Source organism: Neophocaena asiaeorientalis, unplaced genomic scaffold (assembly GCF_003031525.2).
Source record: "Neophocaena asiaeorientalis asiaeorientalis breed wild unplaced genomic scaffold, Neophocaena_asiaeorientalis_V1.1 scaffold185, whole genome shotgun sequence".
Lineage (NCBI taxonomy): Eukaryota > Metazoa > Chordata > Mammalia > Artiodactyla > Phocoenidae > Neophocaena > Neophocaena asiaeorientalis.
The window spans coordinates 940,121-963,225 of NW_020171809.1; the positions used below are offsets into that span (position 1 = coordinate 940,121).

General features: G+C 50.0%; 2 long non-coding RNA genes across 4 annotated transcripts in view; both read left to right on the forward strand.

The window, feature by feature from the left end:
* LOC112407463 (uncharacterized) overlaps positions 1–2,788 on the forward strand; it is a 3,292-nt gene extending 504 nt beyond the window's left edge. Inside the window, exons 2-3 of one of the 3 annotated variants that reach the window (XR_003004775.1) lie at positions 1,060–1,863; positions 2,572–2,788. This is a non-coding gene — a long non-coding RNA (uncharacterized LOC112407463). Of the gene's footprint in view, positions 1–1,059; positions 2,546–2,571 lie in introns of those variants that run through there. The other 2 variants (XR_003004784.1, XR_003004755.1) reach the window with 2 other exon arrangements.
* Positions 2,789–3,255: 467 nt separating this feature from the next.
* LOC112407566 (uncharacterized) lies at positions 3,256–15,418 on the forward strand. The gene is made up of 4 exons (XR_003004802.1): positions 3,256–3,569; positions 4,329–4,410; positions 5,413–7,142; positions 8,562–15,418. It is a non-coding gene; the product is annotated as an uncharacterized LOC112407566 (long non-coding RNA).
* Positions 15,419–23,105: the final 7,687 nt, after the last annotated feature.

Consider the following 23,105-nt stretch of genomic DNA (forward strand, 5'->3'; position numbering starts at 1 on the left):
GGCCGCCTCCTCATTGGTCAGGTCTAAACGGGAGAGGCCTCCTCTGATTGGCTGAGGCTGGGGGTTGCGGCCGTTGGCTGGCCTGGTGGCCATCGGAAGAGTCTGATTGGCCGCAGTGAGGTGGGCGGGTTCGCGTTGCTGGGAGGAATGGGCCTCCCCTCGCTGGATACCAGAGCCCCGCAGGTTGCAAGCCGGGAGATCTGAGAGTAGCTGGTTCCTGTCCCTGCGAACGCGGAGGTTTCCAGCCGGGCGGGGCTCGGGGAGGTGCGCTTCTCAAGCTGTGGCTGGTGTGCAGACCCTGTCACAGATTCTCATCTGGGCACTGACCAGTATCCGCCACGTCGTTTTGTAGGTAGGCCCCTTAATATCTGATTCACCGCATCGCCAGGTGAGGTGCCCTTTAGCATAGCTTTATGTACATTCCTTTTTGTTATTTGTTTACTAATAAATCACTCTGTGTAATTTCTGCATTTTATTTTCCCTTTTATTGTAAAACACGGTTCATATAAAATAAAGCTACTTACTGTTAGCTTTTCATCATTTTTTCACAGACCAATATTTTTGTTTTTATTTTTCTCAATTATTATTTTTTTTGCATTACTATGTAACTTTAAAGAATTAATACCATTTAATTACACAGTTGCCGTGTAAGAAGCCCTCTTCACTAGATTTTTCTGAGGTCCAGTGTCTTTCAGGGGCTGGTTTCAGTGGAAAGTTAACTGTCTTCCAGTCCTGCACGCATCTAGTTATTGCCATTTCAATTCTACTCTCATAATATGGAAACATTTTTTCTTCTTCATCTGCATCATTTACTTAAGATTTGCAATCCGTTCTATCAGAAATTATCCTCCAGTACACCCATGCCCCCCCCACACAGAGTACTCAATAAACCTGACAAAATGAACCTATACAGTCTCTCTGGGTGACCTTGATTCTCTCCGTTCTAGCCAAAGCCACCAAGCATTGGTAGCTGTCAGATCTGTTTTGCTACCTGGGGTTCTCCCTTGAGCTAAAGATTCAAATGTTGGTGTGTAACCAGGTCTTCACTGGTCTTCACAGGTCCAGACATCACCTACGTAGAGGCCTTCTCAGCATCCGTTTCCTTCTTCTGTGGCCTAAGGAAGGATTCTGACTTTCCTGGGATGGGATTCCCATTTTTCCCAGAGTTCACGGGAGCCATCCAAGTAGGTGGAGATTCCCTGTCCCCGAGCGCCAGAATCGGGCTTCTGATTACGTCCAGTCAGTGACGCCTGTACCCCCATGACTGCTTCGGGAAAGGGCTTGGGCTGCCATATGAACCAGAGAGGAGAGAGGGGCTTGGAAACCTCTGTCCTCTCCTTATGAGCACAAAGGGAAGCCAGCCTTGGTTGAAAGCACAGCTGAAGAAACAGTCCTCGAAGATACTGTTGGGCCACTGAATCAAACCAAACCTGAAGAGCCTCCAACTTCTGGACTGTTTGGTGTCCTGAGCCATCCAATCACCCTTTACTGTTGGATATTTGAGGTGGCTTTTCTGTTCCAAGGACTCTTAACTGATAACCTCACACTCCTTCACCCCATTGAGTTAGTGAATCGGTAACGAGTCATCCTGAGTGTCTCAGATCCACTCTGTCCACCTTGATGCTGTGTTTACTTTGGGCCACCCTCTTCTGGGCTTGGCACCAGCCGCCTGAGGGGAGCCTCCCAGCCTTCCTCACCGGAGCCGGAATCCGCTTTCTAAAGCAGTGCTTTTCTGAATGTCGGTCCTGACTCAGCAAGTTGTGATCCGTTAGTGGGTTGTGAAATCAGTTTTGTGGGTTATGACCTATATTTTATTTTTAGTAAAATGGTATAGAAAAGAACAGACTACATGAAAATATTAGGGTGCGTGCATGTAGCACAGTGAGTTTTTCCTCATAATTTTTTGAGTTAGTTTGTACTGGCTCGTGATATGAAATGGGGTATTGCAATGGGTCCCAGGCAAAAAGCCTTGAAACCTCTCAGAGCACACATCTGACTGCACCGCCCTCCTGTTTTAAAATGTCTTGCTGCTTCTGTTTTTAACCTGGCGTTCAAGGCTCCTCCTGCTTTGTCCTGTCCATCATCCTTTCTCTCTGTTCCCTTGTCACCTGCAAATGGGCACGGACCATCTACCTCTACAAGGATTAAATTATGAGCCAATGCAGCTGCTGACCTTCAGCACCTCCTGACAGGAATTCGGGGCAGAGATCAGGAATGTGGCGCTCCGTACTCTAGGAAAAACTGGCAGAACAGTTCTTCAGATGGTTAGATATTTTCAGGAGAAGATTTTACGAGCCCACTTCTTGATTCTCCTCTTATGTAGAAAAGCACTAAAATCCCTCGTGGTGACGTCTGCTCCTCGTGACGAGCAGAAACCTTCTGCAAAAAATATGTGCCTGATTGCACGTACTCCCCCTTCACCAAAATCACATCTGTACTGACCTCCCCGCTACCCGTTCAGAGCAGTTTCTCCGAGCTATCTGAAATGCTACCTCCTGGGGTACTGTCCTCATTTTGCCCCCCCAAAAAACGTAACTCGTAATTCTCAGGTTGTGCTTTTTCTTTTTTCAGTCGACACCGCCTGCCCACCACACCATGGCCCAGTGGTTTTCAAAGCGTGGTCCAAATTTCAGCAGCATCTGGGAACTTGGTAGCAATGCACATTCTCAGGAGTCCACCTACTCAGGACGTGCTGAAGCGGAAACCCTGGGAGTGAGACACAGGAAGCTGTGTGTTACCATGCCTTCCGTGTGATTCTGATAAAAGATAAAAACCTAACCATCGTTCAGTTGATCTAAAAAGTCATTTAAAGCAAGGTTTTTACCCACTCCCTTAAACATTGTATTCTGACCTACTGCCTGTCACGTATATCCACTTACTTTCCTCCGATGAGTCATGATCACACATACACATCTGCTCACTTTTTCCTGTGGGTCAGCTGAGGCGATACTCATAGTGGCCCTTGGTGCCGGGCCATGACTTCCAGTTTCCCTTGCTTTCCTTCATGTGAACTTAAAAGCACTTGAGAAGCAATCAGCCAGTAGAGTCCTTTTGGAATTTTTTAAAATATTTTTTTACTCACAGATCTTTTACAGTGTCTCACATGTATCTAATGTGATTGCAGTTTTTTTTTTTTTTTTTTTTTTCGGGAATGCATTTTTTTTTTTTTTTTTTTTGCGGTACGCGGGCCTCTCACTGCTGCGGCCTCTCCCATTGCAGAGCACCGGCTCCGGACGCGCAGGCCCAGCGGCCATGGCTCACGGGCCCAGCCGCTCCGCGGCACGCGGGATCTTCCCGGACCTGGGCACAAACCCGCGTCCCCTGCATCGGCAGGTGGACTCTCAACCATTGCGCCACCAGGAAAGCCCTGATTACAGTTTTTAAGTGGCTTATGTTGACTTTTCAAAGCCTTCAACTGAATTTTAATAGAAATGCCACTCTTCTTCCCCATGCACAAGTCAGCAGCCACATTTCACTAAATTTCATAACTATAATCGCAGGTTCAGATTTGCTAACACCATCACCGGTCATTTGAACAGCTAACTTGCTGAAAGCCAGTCGTCCTAAAGGTCAGTTTGCTGAACTACTGATTTGCTGATTTTTACCAAGTTGATTCACCAAAAACTTTAAAAACTAATATTCTTGAATATTGTCGATGAATATTAATATATCTTTCCTATGAAAACGCTCTCTTGGAATATATCCTCCAGCATCATCGTAGGACTTGTATCAATTTGTGGAAATAGGGCTTTTTAATCTTTGTATGCCTTGTTTTTAAAAATACCAGTGCATATATTCTTATGAACATAAGCGGAATTTCAGCATGTCATATTGCATTTTTTTCCAGTTTATAGAATTTTCCAGAACACCTTTTTTGGGCCACATGTCAGTATTTAGAATTGTTTTGCCAGCCTCAGGAAGTTGTCAGATTTGCTGAAACAAGTAGTTTTAGCTGCTGTTAAGTCAGTCTTTTATTCTGGGTGATAGGTGAGTTTCCTAGAGTCAAGGTAGCAAAGCATTACCACAAACCCTTAGGCTGAAAACAATGGAAGTGTATTCTGCCCTCTGTGTGTGTGTCTCCAAATCTCCCTCTCCTTGTAAGGACACTAGTTATTTGGTTTGGGGCACACCTGAATCCAGTCTGACCTCTTCACTTGATTGCATCTGTAAAGATACTTTCTGTATAAGGTCATTCCCAGGGGTTAGGACTTCAACTTATCTTTTTTTGGGGGGGGCGGGGTGGGCACTGCTCAACTCAGCAGGTGGGATGGTTTAACAGGAAGTTTTAGTTGACTGCTTTTCTTTCTCTTCACAAACAAATTTTACAGACAGCACGGTTTGTCTCTGCTTAGCTTCGCAAGCTGCAGTTGGAACAAAGCAAAGACGGGACCTGAGGGGAAAGGATAAGAGGTAGAGAGGGGACCTAGGAACTAAGGTGGTACTGGGGGGCTGAGAGGGGAGCAAGGGAGAAGAAAGAGGTGAATTGGGAGACAGATCGCAGGGTGGAGGAAGTGCCCCTGGAACCCTGGGATCCTGGCACAGCTGCCACCTTCCCACCACTCCAGCTCGTGGGGGAGGGCCTGGTCGTCAGGTGTTCTTATCCCTTTCCCCTGTTCCAAGGGGCAGTCTGTGTCGAGAACCCCAACCCCTGTGCCTCCAGAGAGCCCCTCCTCGCTCTCTCTCCAGGAAGCCACAACTGCTTCGGTGGCAGAAAGGCCTCCTGCTCTTTCCCACCCTTGTGTTTTTGCACGTACTAGTCCAGTTCCCTGAAATGCGCTCTCTTCTGTTGAGAGAGCTCCTACTCATCCTCTGAAACCCCACTTAGGAACCTTCTCCCATAAAGGTTTCCCCAGTGACCCCTCGGTCCAGACAGCTAAACCCTTCTCTCCCAGTGACCCTCGGTGCCTCCCTCGTCTTTTTCCCCAACCAGGCCGTGAGCTCCTGCTCTGTGCCTTCCACAAACACTAACTGAACGGAAACGACCGGCTTTGGAGTCAGGCAGGGCTTGATCAAGTATTGGCCCTACCGCGTGCTAGCACGTGACCATGGACAAGTTAATTTACTCCCTTGTGCCTCAGTGTCCTCAGGTCTCACACGGGGCCTCTGCGCTCTTCCTGGGGGGCGTTGGGAGCTTTTAGCACTATCTCCCCCGGGGAGCCGCTGATCCAGAGGCTGACCCGCCGTCCTCTGCTTGACCGCGAGATGGGTGTCCGAGGTGGAGACCGCCGGCCCAGGCTCAGCATGCCGGTGTGAGCGTCTCCGCGGGGCACCGGGCGCCCCGGTGGGATAGCTACGCAATCGGCTTCGGGGGTTGCTGGTTGAGATAAGATGGTGTGTGGATCTCGGTACCCAGTGGCCCTAAGACCTTCAGCCAGCGTCGGTCTCCCCTCCCCCTGCTCTTCATCTTCCTAGATTCATCCCAGAGGCCCCAGAGGGGGAAGAGGAGGAGCCCGAGGGTCCCCTTAGGGAGCAGGACCTGAAGGAGGCCTGCATCGAGCTCACCCAGGGTGTGCAGGAGTGGCAGGACGGCTGCGTCTACCGAGGAGAGTTCGGCAGGACATGAAGCTGGGATGCGGAGCATTCTCTCGGCCCACGGGCGAGGCAAGTCGTTCCTGGTGCTCTCCCCTCTCCGGCCCCGGTTCAGCCAGCCACGGCCTGTCCCTCTCCTTTGGAGAGGCACGTGCTGTGAGCTCGTAGATCCACCGATGGGAAGGATGCTAGGCAAATGTCCTTCCTATTTGAGAAACACCCAGAGAGACTTCTGAGATCCCGTCCGAGGTTCGCCTGGGTGTCCACAGGCTGCAGCTCGGGAAACTGTGACTTCAGAAGATAAATTCTTATTCTAGGCAAATATTTTAAAATTGCGAATTACTGTCGTGAGTTGTATGATTGTATTGATGAAATTGCCTTGTATTTAAGCTCAAACAGAAAAAGTGGATCTTCCTAAAAGTGAAAGTGCACTTTTGCGCCCCTGCAGCAGGCCGTGTCAGGACCTCAGTGGGGACTCTGAGGGGCCCGTGGCAGGAGCTGTTGGCGCCACCTGGCGTCCCCGCGAGGGTGGAGCAGCCGTGCGTGTGGCGAACCTGGGGGTATGCTGTGGCCTGGGGGCTTAGTGCGCCTCCGCCAGGGGGAAGCTGGCTTCCGAAGGCTTCCCGACAATGTGTTGCATCCCTGCCAGCTGCAGGTGCGCTGGTGGAGGATTCTGCCCTGCTTGCAGGGTTGTGTGATTCAGTGGAGACTTAAGTGCATCTTTTGCTTGCAGATAATAAAAACCATCTGGAGGCACTGTAGGGGTGTGTGCATTTGGGGGGGTTGGAAAAGCATCAGAGGGCAGGACACCTGGCACTGAAGCTCTTCTGGGAAGCAGGCGCTGGCTGGCACAACCTCCTAGGGGCTGTGTAGGGTTCCGGCTCTGCCCCTCTCTCTTCCAGGCTTGGTTCTGCCTGTGGGGCCCCGGTTCACCTGGTTTTGGCGCCCAAGGCTGGGGGACCTCGCCCAGCCCCTCACCTCCTGCACTTAAGTCTCCCGAGTCCAGGGGAGAGCGGGGCAGGGAGGCGAGCGGGGGTCTTGGGATGGAGCCTGGGGAGCGGTGGGGGCAGGGAGGGGACAGCAGGAGCAGCGGCAGGCAGAGGCGGAGCTTTTGGGCCCCCAGCCCAGTCCCACCTGGAGGGCGCCCCCAGCTCGGAGGAGCCTCCGGACCTCATGTGAGGACAGAGGCCGCGACCTGAGCCCGTGCTGTGCTTCTGCCAAAGAATGCACGGCATCGTGACCCCGATGACCAAGCGCTGATTTTTGTTCAGCATCTGTTTCTTTAGTCCTTGGCTACTTCCTCTTTTACCCAACACTGTGGTGTCCGGTGGTCAGACAGCCTACGTTCCCAGCTGTGGTAGGTTGGGGCCCACTGACCGGTCCTCCTGGCCCCAGGTCCTCGCCGTGCAGGGGGACCACAGCAGGCGGAGCATCGGCTTTGTCACTGCCTGGGGGGACGTCTGGGTCCACCGAGCAGATGCTCCTGCAGCCATGGCGGCTCCGGAACCAGAGAGGCCAGGAGGACGAGAGGGCGTGCAGGCTGAGAGCAGCGGCTTTAAACGTGTCAGCTGTCTTTGAGGAATGGGCGCAAGCGCATCAGTCCGGCTGGTCAGGTGAGGCTCCGGCACTGCGTGGAGGAAGGATGGAGAGGTTCCTCCAAAGCTGCGCCCTCCTGGGAGTGGACAGAAACCCTTTCTCCTGCAGGCGAACCTGAGGAGCCCCCTGGGGGGTGGATTCTCCTCACAGTTCTGCACAAATGGTCTGCAACGTGGGACTTCTTTTCAGTTGGATAGACTCTGATAGGTCCCCCCAAATCATACAGATGGAATGAAGGTGGGCAGCAGATGGGCTGTCCCCCGCCCGGCGCCTCACTGCTCACTCTGTCCCTGCACTGGCCAGGAGTAGTAACTGGCAGGACCAGGTCCCCCCACATGGGACTGGAAAGGACCCTTGTAGGCTGCTGTAACTGCAAAGTCCACCTTCAGGGGTCACGCAGCCTCAGGCTTGGCTGGATCCAGGGGTTCCAGCGACTCTATCAGGCCCTCTCTCTCCCATCTCCACGTGGGCAGCCAAGTTTGACCTCCTGCCGTGAGGCAGAAGGGGGTGGTGTCGGTGTCACACCTTCCTGCAAGAGAGAAAGGGCCCTAGTGGACACCGGTGAGACTCGGGGATGCGTCCCGTGACCAAACCCAAATCAAGGCAGGAGGCGGGGGTTGGGAGCCCTTCGCTTGGCCAGGCCTGGTCACGTGTGCCAGGGGCTGGGGTCAGTCCTCCGTCAACCTGTGGGGACTCGTCTCCGTCACCAGAGGAAGAGAAGGGGCGCTAAGCAGGCCGCAGTCACCGTCCCTCAGGCGCAGGGTGGCCTGTGAGCACGGCCACCGGCCGCCTGAGAGCGCAGCCCGCCTGCTTCTGGTGGGGAAGGCGGCTGTCTGACTCGCATGAGAGTCGAGTCTAGTGACTGAAAAGTGCTCGGAATGGACATGGCGCTCTGTTTTCCTCCTGGGGCCCCAGTAGAGGGGCACCTCCACCACACTCCCCTCTCCCCCCCGCCCGGGGCTCGGGACCAGAGCACAGGCGGCCCACGTCCGTGGCCTCAGGAGCGAGCAGTCTTAAGTTAGGGCCACGCCAGCGACCCTGGGGCTCGCGGCCCCCCACTCTCTGGGCCAGCCTGCTAGCGTGGACCTGAGCGGGGGCGACGGGGTGAGAGCGGAGCCCGGCGTGGGGCTCCCGAGTGGAGACAGCTCCCGCCCAAACCCAGGCAGTGCCGACACCTCCCCAGACTCCCCCGCCTGAGCCGGGCAGGATGGAGCGTGGCCATCGGGGGGCCGAGCGCCTGGCACCCACTCTGCGTGATTCGGGTGACCCCTGGCACTTGAGGGGGGCCTGGTGGCCTGGCCCCCTGTGAGCCCAGTGCAGCCCCTGTTCACTGTGGCCCAGGCCTGGAGGCTCAGCTGGGAGGGCATTCTGGAAGGTTCTGGGGAGGTGCGGGGCGGCTCCTCCAACAGAGCCGCTACAGAGCTCTCTGTTCACAGTCCTACCACGGGCAGTTCTGCCGGGACCACCGCCACGGCCTGGGCACCTACGTGTGGCCGGATGGCTCCAGCTTCACGGGCACACTTTACCTCAGCGCCTGAGAGGGCTACGGCACCACGTACCTGAAGGAGAGGCTCTTCCAGGTGAGGGGATGGCCCTGGTGTTCAGGCCACCGGACAGCAGCACAGGCGCTCCTGGGGAAGATTGTTTGTTTGACGAGAAGTAGCTTTCTTGGTCTTAGTGAGTATAATAGTATCGTCGTAAGGCACAGTCGTGAGATGCGTGAAAAGAAAATGAAAACAACAGGAGAAAAAAATGAAGGCTGGTCGCTGTTCTGCTCCCCGGAGCAGGGATGGGCTAGCAGCACGTTGTGTACCCTTAGGTTAAACAGCAGACTCACCGAAGATATTTACCTTTTTACACATAAACTGGCTCAGTCTACACTTATTGTTTTGGGACTTGCCCTTTTTCCTGGAGAAGATTCCTGGTTTTGCAAATAGAGATACCTCCCCCGCCCCCATCTTATTCATTCCAGTAAAAGCCCCACTTCAGCATACAGATCTGGAAGTTCTGACGAGCATAGAGCTGTGTGACGACTACCACAGTCAAGGTGCAGAACAGTCCCAGCAGCCCCAGAACGTCACCCCGTGTGCCCTTGGAGCAGGTCTGTCCTCCCACCCCCAGCACCCAGCCGTTGCGTTTTTGCCTATAATTTTGCCAGGTCATAAGACTGTCATCTGTGTCGTCTTCTGCGTTTATGGTTTTAGCTCTTACCTGTAGGTCTGGGTTTGAGTTAATTTTTGTGTTTTGTGTGAAGTAAGGCTCCCTCCTCCTCCTCCACGTGTGGACGTCCAAGTGTTCCAACTCCATCTGCCTAGCCTTTGCGTCTTTGTGAAAAATAACATCTGGAAACTATAAAGCGTCAGTGAATGTAAGGGATGATTATTGTTCGTAATGGTTGGCTTTTCTTTTCTTTTTCTTTTTTTTTTTGAGTTGTAAGAAAACTTAGCAATTGCCCGATCCTTGGATTTTGAACCTGGGAACCTTGGATTGGAGGTGTATATTCCCAAACTCCCTGAAATTGTGTGCAAAAATTAGTGGGAATGGGCATTTTAGGGGAATGAGGATCCATTGCCAGCAAGTTTTCAGAGGGGGCTGTGACCCAGAAGAGTTAAGAATCACAATTCCTTTGCCACGAGGAGGAAACTGAGGCCTAGATGTCATTTGGGACCCGTCACAACCAATTTGAAATCTTTGTTGAATCCCTGGGATATGTGAGCTGTTCTCTGCATAGTGGATATTCAAGGTAACGACACTCCACTGTTTGGCTTCTATTCTGAGTCTTTTCACCATGGGTCGCCTGAGGGGTGGTTGACGCATGTGGTACGGTGGCCCCCAATATAAAGGAGCTGAAAGAAGGAGTGGATGTGTTCTCTAGGATCACGAAGCCTGTTTAATCTTTGGGCCGACAGCTTATTTTCTGGTGCCTGACTACCTTCCTGACTGTCTCACTGACCATTTTCCACGACCACGGCTGCCATCGTTGCTCCTATCTTATATTCTTAGTTTGTGTGGTTGGTAGTGAGCAGGCTTAGTTTTAAATGGCGCTGCCAAGTCCAGCTAATTAATGGTGCAGGTGGGTTTTTAGCAAGCTGGCTGACTGGACAAACTGAACCAGGCATGGAATTCCTGAAGGTGTTTGGGGGTTCGTCTTTATTAATTGAAGGTTAACATTCTCTGACAACTTTTGTCAGAACTTCTGCTGGACCTCAAGATCAGTAGGTCGCAAGCGTTTCAAACCTTAACGTTTTCCCGGCCTGCTTTGTGTATTCGCTTTGCTTGCAAGTGTGTTTACCCAGATGGCCGTAAGGCCAGTCTGTGCTTCTTTGTTAATTGTCAGCTGCTTTTATCAAATTCCAGGCCATTATCCAGCCAACACTAGAGAAATGTTTGAACACTTGGATTTCAGACATTTTGTTCAGTTTGTGGAGTGGTGCTTACCAGTGGTACAGTTCTGAGCGAGCTAGCACAAACCCACGTAAGTGTTTTGTCTGTTTAGGTATTAGCCGGTTCTGCTATTTCATACCATAGCAGAACTGTTCTCTTTACCTAGAGGGCAGAGACAAAGGTTCTCGGTTCCAGAGAAGTGACTGTTTTGGAGAAAGATGTGTTGGTCTTTTAGCTCTTTTGTTATTAAGTCTGGATGTACCTCAGAAGAATCTTAAGACTGTGGTGATAAGATGCTTTCCTCAGGAGAAAGGAGGAAAAAAACAACTGGAACTCAAAGCTTGAAATTCTGTGACAAAACATGAGCTGTCCAGGATAGGAGGTTGAAAGGGTTTCACTACAGCGTTCTGCTCTCGCTGGAACAGATGTCCTTCAGTGTAGTCACGGCGTGGACTCCAGATTTCCAGATTTTCAAGAACTGGATCAGGGACCTGGAAGAGATTATCAAAGTGTGACAGGAACTTGGGAGCTGGATTTTTTTTATATTTGAATTTGGGGACTGTTGTCCTTGCTCTGAGAAAAGAGACAATGACCGCAAGCACTGCCACCAGCGCTATTACTGGGAATTCGGAGACCTGAGTTTTCGCCAGACGCTCAGTGCAGACTCTGGCGATGCTCCACCCAAAGTGAACTCCGCCTACAGATCTGGCACCTGGACTTTTGCCCACGGTGATTCTACCACCTTACTGCTGAAGAAGGCGTCATTCCAGTGGACCACTGTGACCCAGGAGGCATCCGGCGAATCATGATGTGGCCTTCACCTCCACTCCGGTCCTGTTCTGCCCAGATTCAGCACAGCCCTTTGTAGGGAAGTCAGCTCCTCAAACCAAATAGCTGAAGCTGTTTTATCACAACAAAGGCTCAGTTTCTTCCATGAGTGTGCATTTCGTTTCTTCAGTTAAAGCCTTCAGAGACACATAATACATTTGGACCAGGGGATTTTTAGTTGTCAGCACTGTCTGAAGAATGGCAACGTCTTTTTGAGAACCACATCGGACCATGCCCCACTATCTTAAAAGATTGACATTCAGGAAATATGTAACCTGCACCCCATTCTTCTTCCGTGTCAGATCTGTGGTAGCCTGCTGAATGAGTAAGCAGATGTTCTGACCCACTGGGATTAAAACAAGGGCACAGTGAACTCCCAGCGTCTTCTTTGGGATTACTCAGGAACCAGAACTTTTCCCACAAATGGAAGAAATTCTACCAAGGAATCCGTTTACCTAACAGCATCTCACAAAGCTCCAATCAGATTCCAGAAAAGGCCTCTTGATACATCCAGCACTTTGTGAACAACTTATTTTTGTTGTTGAACCAATTAGATCGTGGGTTTTCCAAAGGCTTTGTGGCCATGAAGCCCTTCGAGTGAAAACTTTTTGGAAGCCCAGAGTAAAAGTGAAGCTGCTCTGGAGGAAGCAGAAGTGGGGGCCTGCAACCTGCCACAAGCATCTTACTTTACCACCATGGTGACATCTAAGGAGACTTCTTTACAGCAACTAGAATTCTTCAGAACACAGTTTGAAAACCACTGCCCTAGACAACAGTATGTCCGACCTGAATGGCACTCTGTCCTGTACCTGTACCCAGCACCGTCCGTGTTCAGTTGATGGTGAACATTCTTCGGAATAGTTACCGTGGGCAAACTCAGAAAAGTGCAAGAAGATGGGCATATCTTTGCCCCCCAGAGTAGTCATATGGGCTGAAGAGGTGGTATCAAATGGACCTAGAGTAATATCCCTCTACCCGCAGATGGACTGCCAGTGATTCCTGGATTTGATATAGCCGGAGAGCAATTCATCCATACTCTACACTGACAAACCCCCTTACCCAGCTTCTTTCACAAACACCAGAGGCTCTAGTGGTGCTTGAAATACATGACCTTGAAGTCTTGATCCTTCTTGGATACGTGAATCACCAGGTATTGGAGCTGATGTTGATGTTGATGTCTCATTGAAGCCATGTTAGACCAACTGTACATCGGACCTCCCGTCCTCAGCCATGGTACTCTACTTCGTGTGCAAGGGTTAACCATAAACTATGAAAGCAGAATTCAAAGACTGGCAACATTACCTAAAAGGGTACCAGGTCATTATTCATCTTCTCAAACTATGTCACTATCACTCCACCAGTGGCAGTTACACTTCTTGGTTTTTATTCAGTTTAACTGCTGTTTCCAGGATGAATGAGCTAATAACTGTTGAAAAATCGCTAAAACAATTCCTCCATCACTGGCATATCTGCCTATTCTCCAAAATTATGAATACTCAGCTCTACCTACATGTAATACCTGATCCACCAGAGACAATCTCTGAATATCCTTTCTTGTGTGTGTGATTTAAAATGTGGCCATTTCGAACATTTTCTTCCAGCCAATGAGAGATTTTAAGATGGGTCTTTTGATGTCTGGTACCATTAACTCTTGGTGTTAATGATGTTTGGAGGTAGGCCTTTTGACCAGGCCATGATAGCTTACTTGGTGGGCGTCTCAAATTGCGTATCATCTACCTTTTTGCTGGAAATGTAGACTGACTTGAAATCTGCAAAGCCTGCCGCTAAAAATTTTATCAGTAGACTCAAGAGCTTCCTGCTGCTGCTTCCTAATGTCACAAGACCACAGTCCCCTCTCCTTGTGGATGTTTTCATGGAATTTCATCGGTCTCAGTGCTATGAATCAGAGTGGCTGACTTCATTCCTTGTCATGAAATACTCTCAGGCATTAAGACAACTTACCTGTTGAGAAGGGATTTGAGTCATGAGCTCCCAGACCAGATCACGTAGACTTCGATTTGTGCCATGAGGAAAACCTCATTGCTTTACCTCAGAGTCGACTTAAGGACCAGCCGTCCTCAGCTACTTTAATGAATGCGCTGGTAAAATGTTGGAAATGCTTCTTTACATCTTTGTCTCTTATCTTCTAGACTAATTGTGATCATATGACTCTGTGTAAATCAGTCTATAAATCACCAAACAAGGCCTAAGTCTGGTTACTCTGTACTGCTCACCCTCAACAAATAAAATCTGATGACTAGCCTGCTTGTAATACAACTGTTATTTGTAATGAAGAAGTTATCTACAAGCTCAGTTCTACTGCCTTCAAAATGTCAGCTCGATTTTCTTTTTCTCCTATACTTGACCGAAAGAGACCTTGATCTACACTGGCAGTCATTCCCTGTAATCCTGTCAAAGCGAGGGACAAAAGGTAAAGATGGTCGTCTGTTCAAGAGTGTGAAGTACACTGTGTGTAAGAATTGATGGTGGAAAAAGCGTAAACCTCAAACCTAGTGTCTTACTATCTCCATGCCTCAGAGCTCATCTTTCAGCGGTACCATTCAACCAGTCTGAGGGCTTCACTTGTTGATGAGATGATTCTCAGAGTTGGGCTGAGTTACAGAAGATGGAGACTTGATTACCAAAGAAAGCAGGGCCAACCTTTCCCTCCCAACCCTATCGCTCCCAGGTATAGAACGGACTTCTAGACAGAGCCGCAAGTCTGGATTAAGGAGATAGCCTTCTTCTGTGCTGAGGGTTCGTGGGCAGAGGAGCAGGAGAATGAAAGTTGCTGTACCTGACTGGCCCTTTAAGATCCAGTTAATCCATAAACCCTGTGGACTAACCCTGGAGTACTCAGGGTGAAAACTAATTTACAGAGCTCTGATATTAAACTGCCTGTTCTTCTAGCTCATAGACTGGCTATTGACATGGCTGGCCCTGCTGAAAGTACCTTACCTACTTGCCTGTTTACCTGACTCAGCCCTTGCCTGCTTTTTTGACATGGCTGCAATCAGACTGGCTGTCTCGAGAAGACTACAGCTGATCTCGGTCTTTCTTATACCCCAGTTCCACCAAGGGGTTCTGAACAGAAGCAGTCTGCACCTCACCCACCAGGACTTAATGTTCACAACACGAAGGACTGTGCTGTATACTCCTTGACCAGAAGCTTTCTTTCTTTTTTTTTTTTAACTGCCGAGTAAGCCTCTATGCCTGTATATATTAGATCATCTTCAGCACTTGGGCCCCTTTCCACCCGGTCTGAAGGAGTAGAGCAGATTGAAACCACCGTCCATTCCTCTCTCCTACAGTAATACAGAGATGAATCTGATTTGCCAGTACTCACAGAAATGTACCAGTTCAACCTGGCAAAAGACTTAAAGGAACATAAGAGAACTTTTCCACTGAACTTAAAATTTACCCCTGACTTGATGAGTATCACAGAACCATTTGCCAGTGGGAGGCTGGTTGTCCTGCTTCCTGTCAGCAAGACAACTGGGCTCTCAAACTCACGACCACTGAGTTTACTTACATTGAAACTGTATAGTATCACCCGGAGTGTGCTATTGGACGTGGTTATTACATTCAAATGGATTACAAGCCTCCTGAGTAGAAGACAGACTTGCTCCTCGTGATTTTTCCCAGAATACATGTATTGTCAAGGAAGGAACCAGTGCCAGCTGTTACCATTCAACTTCATGAGCAGAGATGAAACTTTGTCAATATCTGGTCTTACCAGTGACCAGATCAATCAGCACAGTCCATCTCCTTGACCATAGTGATTGGTTCAGGAATGGTCATGTAATTCAAGTTGGTCCAGTGATACCCAACCCTGAGAGTTTTAGTGAACTGTGGAGGAGAAGCTCAGAAGCTCTGCTAAGGTTGCCTAGCTCTGTAGGATGAAAAGCTCAAACCATATCAAATGAGCCAGTCAAAGAATGAAGCCAGTACAGAGGGAAGCAGAGCCAAATGATGGAGAGACTTGGGTCCTGATGACAATGTTTGTGCCCCTGGATCCAGCCATGCCTGAAGCTAGTATATTCCCTGGGCTTTTCAGTTATGTGAACCAATAAATACCCTTCTTTGCTTTAAAAAAAAAAAAAAATCCTTCATCAGCTCTTCAGTGACCTTGAGTTACTTTGTCCAAGAAAGGCAAGATAACATGATCTTTCCCCTTTCTTTATTTCAGAATAATACATTGATTTCCTAACAGTCTTCAATGGTGATCAGTGGGGGTTAGGTTTTTTTTAGTATCTTTGTCAACTCCTGGCTGTTAATATGTGTGATGTGTTTCTGTCCATTGCAGTCATTATGCTTTTTGATGCCCAGGGCCCGTCTGTGGTGAGGGAGAGCCTCTTTAGTTTAGTTCTTGCAATTCTGACTCAACTCCAGCATGCTTTGGTAGCTTTCTTGCCCCCTGCTCTGCAAGGAGTTCCGGGCTCATTCAGACACTTCCTGCCCTGCACCCAGGGTCGACTGCTTACACGTTGAGCCTGGCTCCTTTAGTGGTACGTGATAGTTAGAAACCACGATCTGTGTGTTCATCACTACTGCATTGGTTGGTTATTATTTTTAGGCCTTTTCAATAGCAGATCTGGAAAACACACCTAAAAAAAATTTTTTTTCATGGATTATTTATAACATTTTTTCTTTTCTTTTTTAAAACATTTAAAATCGAATGATTTTTTAAATTCCGTAGTGCTTTACAATTTTCAGAAGTTTCACACGCGTGATTTCATATAATCCCACCATAACCCTTTTTTTGGTCCCCTACCCCTATATTGCCTCAGCCCCCATCCCTCTACCCACTGGTAACCGCTAGTTTGTTCTCTGTACCTGTGAGTCTGCTTCTGCTAGGTCATAAACCCACAAAACTCTTAATAAATTTGTAGGGATAGAAATAATACAAATTATGTACTCTGGCCACAGTGGAATGAAATTAGAAATGAATAACAGAAAGAAGTTTGGGGAAATCACATAAAACAACACACTCCTAAATAACCAGGGGGTCAAAGAAGAAATCAAAAGGGAAATTAGAAAATGCTTTGATATGAATGCAAAAGAAGACACAACTTACCAAAACTTATGGAATGCAGCTAAAGCAGTGATTATAGGGAAGTTTATAGCTGTAAATGCCTATATTAAAAAGAAAAAAAAATCTCAATCAGTAACCTAACCTTCCTCCTTAAAACATTGGTGGAAGAAGAGCACAGTAACCTAAAGTAAGCTCGTTAGTAGCCGGATAAACGTGTGTCTGTTAGAGCAAACATTAATGAAACAGAGAACAGAAAAACAACAGAAAATCAATAAATCCAAAAGGTGGTTCACTGAAAAATATCAGCAAAACTGACATATCTGGCTGCACTGACCAGGAAAAAGTGAAGACCCAAATTACTAAAATCAGAAGTAAAAGAGGGGACATTACTACCAAACTAATAGAAATGAAAAGGTTTATGAGAGAATACTGTGAACAATTTTATGACAAAAATTGGATCACTGAGATGAAATGGACAAATTGCTGAAAACACATGATCTACCACAACTGATTAAAGAGGAAATAAAAAATCTACACAGACTTACAACAGCTAAAAAGATTGAATAAGTAATAAAAAAAACTCCCAACAAAGAAAAGCCCAGGCACAGATGGCTGGTAAATTATACCAAACATTTAAAGCAGAATTAACACCAATCCTTTTCAAATTCTTTCAAAAATTAACGGGGACACTTCCTAACTTATTTTATGAAGCCAGCATTACTCTGATTCCAGAGCCGGACAATGACATTATGAGAAAACTACAGACAAATATCCTTTATGAATATAAATGCAAAAAGCTTCAACAAAATACTAGCAAACCAAATTTAGCATCATGTCAAAAGAACTATTGACTATCTGACATGACCAAGTGGGATTTACTCCAGAAATGCAAGGGTGGTTAAACAACAAAATAATAAATGTAATGCACTACATTATTAGAAATGAAAGAAAAAACTATTTCAGTTGATGTAGAAAAAACATTTGATGTAAAATACCCAACAGCCTTTCATGATAAAAACACACAACAAAGAACAGAAGGGCCTTTCCTTAACCCAAAAAGGGGCACCTGCAAAAAACCACGTAGCTAACATCAAACTCAATGATGAAAGACTAGATACTTTCTCCCTAAGATCAGGAAGAAGACAAGAATGTCTTCTCTCACCATTTCTATATAGTATTATATTGGAGTTGTTAGCCAGTGTAATTAGGCAAGAAAGATAAATAAGAGGCATTCAGGTTGGAAAGGAAAAAGTTAAACTCTATTTGCAGATATAATCTTACAGATTGAAAATCTTAGGAAACCACTTTTAAAACTAACCAACTAGTATTAGACTATTTTGACTAAGTATAAAAATATTAATATTAATCTAAAAATAAAACTATTACACTATTAAAACTAATAAATACATTCAGTAAGATTGCAGGATATAAGATCAACATACAAAAATCAATAGTATTTCTATACAGTTGCAGTGAACAAACCAAAAGTGAAATTTCAAAAACAATTCCATTTACAATGGCATCAATAAGAATAAAATGCTTATTAATACATTTAACAAAACCAGGGTAAAATTTATACTCTGAAAACCACAAAACATTGTTAAAGAAATTAGAGGAGGCCTCAATAAATGGAAAGACATCTCCCTATCAGAATCCCAGCTGACTTCTTTGTACAAATCGAGACTGATTTTAAAATTCATATGGAATTGCAGGGGTCCCAGGATTGCCATAACCATCTTGAAAAAGAACAAAGCTGAAGGACTCTGATTTTCCAATTTCAAACTTACTGCAAAACAACGGTAATCAAGATAGCATGATACTGGCCTAAAGACAGACATATAGAAACAATGGAGCAGAAGAGATCCCAGAAATAAACCCATGTGTCTATGTTAACTGATTTTCAACAATGGTGCCAAGACTTTTTAATGAGAGTAAGAACAGTGTTTTCAACAAACGGTGCTGGGACTACTGGTGATCACACACAAAAGAGTGAAATTTGACCCGACTTCACACCACATAGAAAAATTAATTCTATTTGGATTGAAGAGCTAAATGTAAGAGCTTAAACTATAAAACTTTGAGAAGAAAATACAGGGATAAATCTTCATATCCTTGGATTTGGCAATGGATTCCTAGATATAAGCAAGGAAAGAAAAAAATAAATCGAAGTGTAAAACTTTTATGCTTTAAAGGATACTATGAAGAAAATGAAACATAACCCACAGTATGGGAGATGTTTTGAAAATCATATATCTCATAAGGGACTTGTATGTATTTAGGATACATTTTAAAATCTTACAACTTAATAATAAAGACAAACAACCAAATTAAGAAATGGACAAAGCGTATGAATGGAAATTTCTACTAAGAAAGATACACAAATGGCGAATAAGCACGTGAAAGGATGTACAACATCATTAGCCATCGGGGAGATAAGGGAGATCACTTCACAATCGCTAGTGTGGCTATAGTCGAAGTCAATAATAAGTGTCGGTGAGGATGTGGAGACGGTGGAACCCTTGTGCGCTGCTGGTGGGAGTGCAAAACGGTGCAGCTGCTGTGGACAACAGTTGGCAGCTCCTCTAATGTTAAACATCGAGTTACCATAAGACCCAGCAATTCCACTCCTAGGCGTATACTCAAGAGACATGAAAACACATGTCCACATGGAGATTTATAGCAGCGTGATTCATAGAAGCCAAAGAATGGAAACAACCCAAGTATCCATCAGTTGATGAATGGATAAACAAATTGTGGTCTACCATACAATGGAGTGTTATTCATCCATAAAGAGGAATGTAGTACTGAAACATGCTACAACATGGATGAACCTTGAAAACATTGTAGTAAGCAAAATAATCCAGTCGTGAAAGACCACATATTATATGATTCCATTTATATGAACTGTCCAGACAGGGAAATACGCAGAGACAAAGTAGATGAGTGGTTGCTTAGAGATGGAGGGGTAGGGGAATCGGGGCGTGAAAGCTGTCGGGCTGGGAACCGTTTTGGAGGATGAAATGTTCTAAAATTGTGGTGATGGTTGCACAGCTGTGACTGTACTAAAAGCCACTGGACTGTGCACATTTAAATGGGGGTATCGGATGGAATATGAATGAGGTCTCAACAGAGCTGTTCACAAGAGTCCCAGCACTCTAACAGACGTGCCCTCTTGTCACTTCCCTGTTCCCTTTTAAAGAGGTGATTTGTGACACCGAGGTGCCATCAGATCCACTTTTAAGTTCTGCTTTATTGTCAGCCCTCCCAGAAGCATCGCCCTGGTGCCATGAGGTCTTCAGGACGGTGGCTTTGGCCCTGCACACTTCGTCACACAGCTGGCTTCCTGACCCACGTCCTAGTCCCCAGAGCAGCATGGGGAGTGGCTCTGGGTGCTGGTGGGCGTGGCGGTTGGCGGGGGGATGAGGGGCTCCCACCTTCTCTACTCTTCTCTACTCGCCAGCAGGTGTTTCTTTGTGAAGTTCCTGCATCTTCAGGGGTGCTGGCGAAGCGGAGGATAGGCGACCTTTCTTGGGGGGACTGTGTGTTGTTTAAGGGCAGGAAGGTGGAGGGACGTGGTTGAGCCTCTGATGATTATTGTTGGGGGCTCGCTGCTCTCCTGTCCCCCAGCCCACTGTGCCTCCTGCCACCAGTGGCCAGAGAGCAGAGCCAAGAGTCTCCCCTCCAGAGAGGGGTGTGAGCCGCCGGGCAAGGCCAGAGAGAAGCTGGTGCTTGCCTGGTGGCCTTTCAAGGCGTGGTGAGCGGACACAGAGCCGGGGCTGGAGGCTGTGGGTCCGAGGGCCCGGGTGCCGGAGCAGAGGGACGCCGCCAACACCGAGCCCCACTCTGCGCCCTCAGACCTGCTTGGGGGCTGTCCAAGGCTTGGGGCGCCTGCCTGCCTTGCCGCACAGCCAGAGGTGGGCCCACCACAGGAGGGTGGTCGAGGTGGGCAGCTCAGAGCCCCCTCCGCATGTGGCGTCACGCGTGACCAGGAGGGCCCGTGGGGGCTAACGCGGTCTCTCGGTGCAACGGAGCTGGCCCCCTGTCGCCGGCTGAAGCGGAAGGGCACCGCCTGCCCGAGGGCCTGGGCTTGGACGAGCAGTGAGTGGCTGAGGGTGGCGGTGGGCTGGGTGTGCTGCCAGGCCGGTCCCGACCTGCGCTGCCCCAGACAGCACGGCTCTCGAGTGGCCTGGCCCTGCTGCGGGCGGTGGGTGTTCTGGACGGCGCCCGCCCACTAAACCCTGGTGGGTGGGGCTGGGGTGGGGCGCGGGGGAGGCACACCCACCGGGCTCCCTCTCCCCCTGACGCAGGCGTGCCAGGCCCACTCCCGAGGCGCGCCCGCTAGGAGTCTGCTCCCCCCACCAAAGACTCCTCCCCACTCCCACGCCGTGGTGCGGGTCCCCAAACGGTGTGGTGTCGTCTCCTGCCCAGTCGGGCCGGCCAGCACCTGGATGGCTTCCAGGGCACGGGGCTTGTTTCCTGTTCCCAGTGTTACCGCACTGGACACAGGGCAGGCCCTGGGGCTCAGGGCCTCGAGCACAGGGACGGGTGCCTCCCGACGGCCCACGTGGCTGCCCTGCAGGATTCCCCTCTTCAAGTTCTGCTATGAGTGTGGCCGCTCCACTGGGGTGCGCCTCGCACCTTGCACCCGCTGCTACGGGATCCTGACCTGCAGCAAATACTGCAAGACCAAAGCCTGGACCGACTTCCGCAAGAAGGATTGCCACTCGCTGATGGCCATCGGTGAGTCCAGGTGTCGGGCCGGGCTGCTCCCAGAACACAGGCACCGGCCTGCAGGGTGGCTGGGCAAGTATCCCCCATCATTCTCTGAAATTGCTCAAATTCAAGCCACTCTGCAGAACTCCCAGATGGGTCTGTGTGGGGACAGGGAGGGCACTGTCCCCGTGTAAGGTGGCGATGCCACGCTCAGTGTGCCTGTGGCTCCCTGGAGGTGTGACATGACACCGGAGGCTCCGCTGGACACCTGGGGGCTCTGCTGACACCGGAAGGCCCTGGTAGACAGTGGCTTCCCCGGACCGCAGGGCACTTGGCCTTGGGGCTGCTTCTGGAAGTTTCCTCCTAACCCGCTCTCCCGGGTGTCCGTCGCAGCAGGAGTCTGCTTCTAGAAGCACCCTCCTCTCCCACCCTCCCCACCCCCCTCTGGTGGGCTGCGAGGGGAGCTGAGGGTGCGTGGGTAGTGACTCTCCGCTGGCCCTGTGCTCCCGGTGAGGCCGGTGGCGAGCAGGGCTGTGTGCAGACCGTCCCCTGGGACGTGGCCAGGCGGCGAGGGGCCGGGGGGGGCAGGTGTTGCCTGTTCTTACTCAGAGCCTGTCCTCGGTTCCACCGGAGACGCTGGGCTCAACCCTGCCCGCGGGCCTGTGCCCCCGAAGCTCTGACAGCCAGTGTCACCTCCGTTTCCCCCCTGTGTGATGGGTCTTTTGATAACAGGCCCCCTGTGGGGTGCACCCTGGATCTGCTTGCAGCCTCCTCACGTCGGGGCTGCAGCACCGGGGTCTGGGTTCTCTTCGAGGAGCAGTCGCAGCGCACAGGGAGTCCTTGCCGTGTAACCCACACACGAGCGCGCACGGAGCACAGCACAGCTGTGCAGCCCTCGCCGAAAAGTCGGGCTGTGGTCACCTGGTGCTGCGGCGGGGAGCGGAGTCCCGCTCTGGGAGCAGCAGCTGCCGGCCCTCGAGGGTGTGCGGGCCCCCGGGGGACGGCGCGGGCCCCTCACCTTCTCCTCGTCCCTGCCAGTTCCTTGTGCAGGGGCCCACCGGAAGGACGAGGACTGGAGGGTGGAAGGATCTCAGTGGCGGAGCCGCACTTGGTGCCGAGGCTGCTCCCGCCGGGAGGCCGGGCTGCCTGTTCTCCCCTGCTGGCACCTGCCCCTTGGGGTCGCTTCTGGGCTCCTGGCCCCAAGGAATCGGGGGCGGGGGTCTGCACCTGTAGGGCTGTGCGGAGCAAGGTCTCCCTCCTGACCCCCAATAAAGCGGCGCCCCCTGGGGTGTTTTTAACCCTCTCTGCCCCTACCCGGGCCAGGGGCTCCCCGTCTGTGCTGGCCATCTCACTGGGCCCGTGGGCCTGGGCCGTCTGTCAGGAGGGCCGGAGGGTGCAGCTGGAGCGCGCTCTAGAGATTATCGCTGGGACGGGGGACCCACAGCCCTGCTCTCCATCTGGGCTGAGAAGGGATGGGCTGGGTGTCTCACGTTTCTGCCCACGGGCTCCTGGCCGTCCGCTGGTGTCTAGCGCGTTCATTTCTTCCTCGTGCATTTACTGAGTGTCTGCTTTGCCAGGGGTGTTCTAGGGGGGCTGCTGGGTGTGGACTGAGACGGAGGAGGAACTAGAGGGCGACCATGAGCCAAAGGGCAAGGGGGTGCTGGTGTTTCCAGGGAGGAGGTGGCGGGAGGGGGGCTCGCTGCTGAGAGCAGAACCGTGGGGAGTGGGGCAGGGCGGGGCATGACAGTGGGCAGGGAGTCGGGGCTGGAGCCCCGCAGGTGAGGACCCCAACCAGGCAGGCTTTTTGCTGGTCAAGGCGGCACCTGCAGCCGTGGTGGTTTTGCTTGACTTTCATAGCCTCTTGTGGGAGACGGGGCTCCCTATGTGGGAGGTGGGCTGGGGGCCGTCCCGACCGATGCTCCTGTACGGGGAGGGAAGGCCTGTGGGCAGAGTGAGAAATGACCTCGTGTGTCGATGACCTCGTGTGTCGCTCTGGAGCTGGGCTGGCTTTTCAGAGGGC